Source organism: Bidens hawaiensis, unplaced genomic scaffold, assembly GCF_021521415.1.
Source record: "Bidens hawaiensis isolate Kalapana, Puna unplaced genomic scaffold, B.hawaiensis_p1.1 tig00017151_1, whole genome shotgun sequence".
Lineage (NCBI taxonomy): Eukaryota > Viridiplantae > Streptophyta > Magnoliopsida > Asterales > Asteraceae > Bidens > Bidens hawaiensis.
Genome location: NW_027492591.1, coordinates 385,972 through 393,366, shown reverse-complemented (window position 1 = coordinate 393,366; position 7,395 = coordinate 385,972). Strand labels below are relative to the sequence as shown.

The 7,395-nt window shown below is 32.9% G+C and overlaps 1 long non-coding RNA gene across 1 annotated transcript; it reads right to left on the bottom strand.

The window, feature by feature from the left end:
• Positions 1 to 1,877: 1,877 nt before the first annotated feature.
• Positions 1,878 to 4,778, bottom strand: LOC143553125 (uncharacterized). The gene is made up of 3 exons (XR_013138775.1): positions 4,694 to 4,778; positions 4,516 to 4,585; positions 1,878 to 2,859 (listed from the first exon to the last, which is right to left on the bottom strand). It is a non-coding gene; the product is annotated as an uncharacterized LOC143553125 (long non-coding RNA).
• Positions 4,779 to 7,395: the final 2,617 nt, after the last annotated feature.

Here is a 7,395-nt window from a genome sequence, read left to right as displayed (position 1 = left end):
ATGTTTAAAACAAATTTTATTATACAAACTATTAAACACGAGAGTATGGTTCTCTTGTCAGTCCAGTTCCGTCCATGAAGCTTCAACCATCTATGGGTGCTTTTCCTGAAAACATTTTAAAACATATTTTATTAGCTTTCGATAAGTAAGTACACCATTTTATAAAAATATGTTTTATTTTTATTTGGAATTTAACAGCCAAATTCCTTGGGATTTCAACACCCGAAATCCTTATATTTACTCCACAATATTCTTTTGGGAATTCAACACCAGAATTCCTTAGGATTTCAACACCCGAAATCCTTAATTTTACTCCTCGTTATTCTTTGGGAATTCAACACCCGGGTTATTAACTCCCCCTTTTATATTTGGGGTTCAACACCCGAACCCCTTAAGATTTCAACCCCCGAAATCTTTTATAAATAGTATTTAAATTTTGGGGTTTCAACTACCGAAACCCTCTGGACTCGTAACCCATATTTTTATTAGAGGCATACCACCATATTTATTTTAAAACTATAGCTTCCTTTTAAGCCACACATTAATTCACATACTTGGACCCACAATCATTTCTCAAATAATCATATATATGCATATCAAAATAAACATATATAAAACGCTTGTAAAAACAACATGATTATGGTCCGTATACTTACCTTCCACTTAGGTCAATATATGAAACCTGACTTCCTAGTGAATACTTTGATCGATGAACTAGTCTGGTCACCTCTAACACCACCCGTGGATGATGACCGCTGCTTAGCTAACTCTTCAATTTTCTTAAGTGTCTCACTCCACTTATTATTTGATAGAGATATTCTATTACATTTTTCTTTCTTTTCTAGTTCAACGCGTATATATATATATATATATATACATACTAGTAAGTGTGTCCGCGCATTGCGGCGGGAACACAACACAGATTTAGTCGGTACGAGCTCGGTTTAATGACTTCAGAGAAAGTTATAGATGACAACAGCCAAGTTTATACTATGAGATTTACAAGAGGGGAAGGGGCACTCATGGGTACTACCCATGCATCGGCCAATCTTGTACCACCGCTTCAATTCAACCATCAAGTACCCACAAACCACAAATTTACTGGCAACACCTACACACAAGTACCTTAATTATTTTTTTCTTATAACTTATAAACTAAATAATTAATATAATTAAAGTTAAAATTCATTAGAATTATCTATATATATATATATATATATATATATATATATATATATATATATATATATATATAATTAAGAGTTTTGGTGTCGTAAGGACCCTATTGGGCCACTTTGTCAAACATAACGAAAACCAACCGAAACCCAACTTCGTTTTTTTGTTTTAGTTTCAGTACCATAACAAATGTGGCAGAAGTCTACCGTATTAGCGTAATTTGACCACCTCAACGGCCAGGATCAATTCCGAGTTTTACCGACAGATGGCGCCCCATTGGTCCACCACGATTTACCGACACACATATAACCGGAATCGGTCAAATTCGCATAGACTTACAGACTCAACGCTTGGGTCCGAACCACCACCTCATGTGTTCGAACCGCCCCTCGCTTGCTTGAACTGGCCCCACGAGATTTTTTGCTTGGACCCACGACGATTGTTTGTTTATCCATGGCTAAATTGATTTCACATTGTGAATTATATAGCTATATGAACATTGGTGGAGGTTGTGACTGTGAAATGGTGGTTGCCATGGTATATATCCAATTGGATAGATATAGAACCACCGTTAGTGGAATTTGTGACGTGTAAAATATTCATATTAATTATTTTGAATTCTCCCAAGACTAATAAATAATCCTCAAAAGTCAAAATATGTGGTTGTTTTACACGGCTAAGTGTTACCGTGAAACCAGTTGCCTCATGTACATGATTCGACCTAGGGTGCAAACAAGCCAAGCAACTCGTAAACTACTCGAAATTGGATTGATAAAAATCTCTAAATGAAACAAGCTTTTTAGAGCTCAAACGAAACCCAAGATTCAAAGAAAATGCATTTATTGATTGAGCTTGGTCTCAAGGTTGTGTATTATTAAGCATTACCACTTGTGTACTTTAGTGTTAATTTTGCACTACAAAGCCGAGCCTTGACATACTGAGCTTTTGCTTGTTTAAGGTATTACACGAGTCCGAGCATGTAAATCGACTCACAAGCCAAGCTCGAGCTTTAGAAAAACAGCTCGAAACAAGTCAAGCTCGAGCTCTTATAAGTCACGAGCTGAGCCGAGCCTAGTCGGGCTCGTTTCGTTTGCACCCCTAGTTCAATCACCATTCTTCATCAAAGTTTAGAATACAAACAAAATTATGTGGATCAGTTTCTAAAGCTTGAAATTGATTGCTAACGAACAATCTACAAACCATTCACAAAACAATACACAATAAAAAATGAAAACCCTAAAATTGATTACATAAACATGTGTGTGTAATTCCATTAAGCTCCAACAGCATCACAGTTGTTGTGCAGAGGTAGATATCCAAGTCAAACAAAAAAAAATGAAAGCATTTGCTTGACTTAAAAAGTCAAAATGACCCACAAAGGCATTTGTTTGCTATTCCACCTAGCTCTTCTGTTTTGAAACCATCCTTGGTTGCAATCCAATTTCTTGAAAGCTGCATTTTCTCTGAAGTTCGAGATTATTTTCCAATTCAAAGTTTCTTCCAAGTGTCCTCACTTGTCACATATTTAATCTTTTGTTTACTCTACCGCAAGAAGCTATGTATCATAATCTAATAACCCACCTTTTGATAACGAATCAGTTACTCCAAGCATCACACAAACAGGTACAATGCAGTCCCTCTAAAATTAAACCCATGATCCATATTATGACCCTCTTTCATAACCTGCAAATATCAATTTGAAAATCACATACTCAGCAAATCGAATGGTTTGTAATAACCAGTTATAAATGGGTCACTTTAGTTGGAACAAAAGGACATTGATAAGAGTCGATACAACCACTACCACTACGAGTATGCTTCATGGACGGTAACGGGTTGTTATAGAACGATTCTGGTCGGACCAGTACATTTTGTTACCTTCTTCACCATATATTTATTTAATCATTCATGAACATTAACTATTAACGAATATGCAATAAAGGTGTTTGTGAGTCAACCAAATATATCGACTCGTTTTGCGTCGTACTAAAAGAACCGACTCTAACCCGCTTGACCCGTTACTGGCAATAATAAAATATGTGTTTGAATTTTAAAGTCTGCACCAACCACAGCACGTGAATCATATTAACCGACTCATTAATTTCAATACAATTGCACGGCGTACTTTACATTAATTAATGATAAATAGAGGAATTAAACACAATTGCATTGTGTTCATAAACACATACCTCTTCAGCAAACATAAAAATAGGAATTTTGTCTCCGCCTTTGAAATGTTTGATTGATAATGCTCCAATGCATCCATACATTGGCTTGAGCTCTTTTCAACAATAAGAGTTGGAGAAGATAGATGGTTTATATGCAACTTCCAATTCGAACGACATAACCCTTTTCACCCCTTTAAACCATGGGTGTACCTAAATCATCATTATAAGTTAATTAATAACTTTGAAGCCAAAAATTCAAATCCTATGCAATTAAAAAATTAAAAAAATAAAATTTAATGGTCTCCTAACCTTTATTTCTTCAATTTCTCTGATACCCAACCTCGATTCTGCATCACACCAAATGACAGATAAAAAATTATATATTGATTGTCTAAACAACAAATTATATATTGATTGTCTTATGTAATATAGAGATTAACACAGTCTTGACCAATTAAAAATTTATATATTGATTGCCCAAACAACAAATACCAGCCAAAAAACAACAACGAAAAAGCCGCGCAAAAAAAATGCAATACAGCAAAAAAAAACAAAGAAAAAAAGAAAAACATCAGAAATATAACAACAAATTATATATTGATTGCCTTATGTAATAAAGAGATTAACACAATCTTGACCAATAAAAGAAATTATATATTGATTGCCCAAACAACAAAATACCAGCCAAAAACAGCAACGATCTTATTTTTGGGCTCAGTCTCGTTAAGCTCGAATCGAAAAGCAAGTCCACCTCAAGTACCACACGAGCGGGTTGGCATGTTTACACGACTACCGATCTTGACTATTTCGATATGTAAAGGAAATTAAAAAAAAAAGTCGTGTTTCGACACAAGCCCGTTAACCTGCAACGCAAATATACCACTTCCACTGATCTCCTTTTAACTTGTACCCAGAAACAAACTGTATGACGTTTGAACAAAAATAAATATAAACCAAATGTGCCACCTTATGACAATGAAGTTTCAAAAAAAAAAAAACACTACGAATAATGATGAAAAAAACGTTCGTTAAGTGAGATTAAAACACAAATTAACAAAAAAATGATAATGAAAAACATCTATAAATGATGAAGAAAGTGAATGTAAATAAATTGAAGATGAAGAAGGCATGAGGTGATGAGGGACATGGACCAAAGCAAACCATAACTTACCCATTTTGTTTAGGTTGAAGGATGATACCGAACTTCAAACTTCGCAAACGGTGAACAAGTCACTTAACACCTGTAGATACAACATCAACTTCAAATGTAGAAAACAAGATAAAAAAAAATTAACAGATTGTAGTACAAAATATGAACAAGAACTGAAACAAGATCAGTAAACATGTACCTATAACACCTGGTTGTGCTCAAAACCATCATCCCATAATTCTCCTTTATCCAGTTTTTGAATACCGGCAAGAAATACTGTAGTATATCACCTGATGTCATTAGCAACGCAAATGTTTTAGAATTTCTCAAAGCAATAAATATACACAACTTCTAGATAAGAAATACATTACCAAAGCCTATCAAGCACATGTCATATAATACTCCTAGCCCGTCCCTCAATTTCAAGTCACGTTGCAGCTTTGACAGTATGTGACTGTCAGTATTATCTACCCGAAGCATTTTTATAAATATATAATATACAACTATTAGCACATGCTATGCATCAGATTGGATTTAAGGTCAACCATATCCTTGAATTACTTGCTCTTCTTCCACTATTCAATCTGCAAAACATGAAATTGAAACAACACCATGAGGAATTGGGACCATTGTTACAGTGATTAAAAAATCTCCTATGATCTATTTACAATTACAATTAGGGTAACTCATATTGAACTCACTAAATGATCAAATCAGCCATATGAATAAGCAACAAAGTAACCAATTTTCTATAATCCTATTTCAAACACAAAATTTTAGCCTAGTTTCAAAAATAAAAGAAAATCAAGCAGCATACCTCAAAAATATTAGCCTAATTTCAAAAACAAAATTTTATGCTCAGCCCACCTTTTCTGGTCTCGAAATCTGAAAAGAACATCCCCAGATGAAAAATTGTAAATAATAACAGATAGAGAGATGTGGTAGTACCAAAACACAATCTTGGAAACGTCTGATTCACAATCGCAGGCGTGTGAAATTAAGAAACCTTATCCCGTTGAAGGAGGGTATTATATCGGTGGATTTCAGAGGTTTTAAACCCAAAAAATTCATGTATATTTGAAATCTATTTGAAATATATTTGAAGTTGATGTTGAACGATTTCATATTTTAATATATTAAGTTCAACGATTTCAGGTGTTTTATCTCCTAAAAATATGAAATACTTTAAAAATCTTAAATCGTATTCAAATTTCTTTCCCGTTTTGTATTCATGACTTAGCCGATGAACCACACCAAGTAAATATTTCTTAGGAAATTTGCATATTATTTAATATTTAAGTATATTAAAATACACTATATTAAGTTATTAAAATCGTATTCATGTATATTAAATTCATCGGCTAGAGCCCCCGCGAAAGAAATTTGCGTGGCTCTGATACCAATTTCAGAGGTACCAGCGGAAAAATATGAACGATTTAAGATTATTAGTTCAAGTAAGTTATTATCCATGAAATTTAAGATTATATCTAAGTTTAAGAAACTTATGAATTTTATAAACCACATATTATAACAAATATTTAATAAGTATGCAAAATTTAAACACATAAAGATTATTTTTAAGTGTAATTTTAAAATTATTAAGGCAAGTATTTATATCTCTGTTTCAAATTAATTATGAGAATTTTCCTTATAAGACCCAAGAGATTCAAATATTTAAAAGTATTTTAAAATTAAAAAGAACAAGGGTCCAACATGCTTCCGTACCTTTTTCCTGTTTTGACCAAGATATCGCCGGGTTACACCAGGAGTCTTTTTACTAGGTTATTCCAGACCAAACCTAAGTAGCCTTAGGTAACTCCTCTCTGGCTCCTTCAGCAATATTCAGCTCAACCAGGTTTCGTTTCCTACTTCCGGTGTATGGTAAAAAGGAACAGTTCGTAGTTGGAGATTTCCTCTTTTTAAAAGAGAAATACTTCTAAATAGGAAGAACACTCAAAGGTATTATAAGGAAAGTGAAAGTTTTTATTTCATGATGGGTATTTTACAATGAAGATGTGAAAGAAAGTACATAAGTAAATACAAACACTCTTATTTTTAATACATGAAAGCTTAAACACTCTTTTTTGAAATTTTGTTCCAGGCCCGATGATCTTCTTCTTCCTTCTTTTTCTTCTTATATAGGCCTCTTATCCCTTTAGATAGACTTCACCACTTTGTCATCTATATCTTGTTTCCATGTGATATTCTTTTTCTTGAAATTCTCCATTGCCAGATCATTGAATTTGGTGTTGAGATTCCTCATGGAAACTTGAACTTTGGCTTTTCTTTTCTCTTGCATCCATGTTCCCTATGGGAACTCTAAAATTTGGATTTATATGATCCATGCATTCCAACTTTTGTATGTATCTCATGAGAGTTTATCCATTATTTATTAAATCATTAATTTATGAAATCTTATTTTTATAAGATTAATTAAAATCTTAATCTTCAGATGATGTTTGATATCAATAATCATTTAAAACATCTTGATATATTTATAGATTTATGTATAAAACATGGTTTAGCCCTATCTGAATGAAAAACTAGCTTACTAAAAGATAATATTGATTTTTTAGGTATGAAAATAGATGGTAAAGGAATAGAACTCCAGAGCCATATTCTTGAAAAAATTATATCCTTTCCTAATAAATTAATAGATAAAAAGCAAGTACAAAGTTTTCTTGGTATATTGAATTATGTATATTAAATTTGTAAAAGTATTATTTTTAATTCATTTTAATAGATACAGGTGCAAATGGAAACTATATAAATTTTATGTATTAAATTTCATGGATAATAACTTACTTGAACTAATAATCTTAAATCGTTCATATTTTTCCGCTGGTACCTCTGAAATTGGTATCAGAGCCACGCAAATTTCTTTCGCGGGGGCTCTAGCCG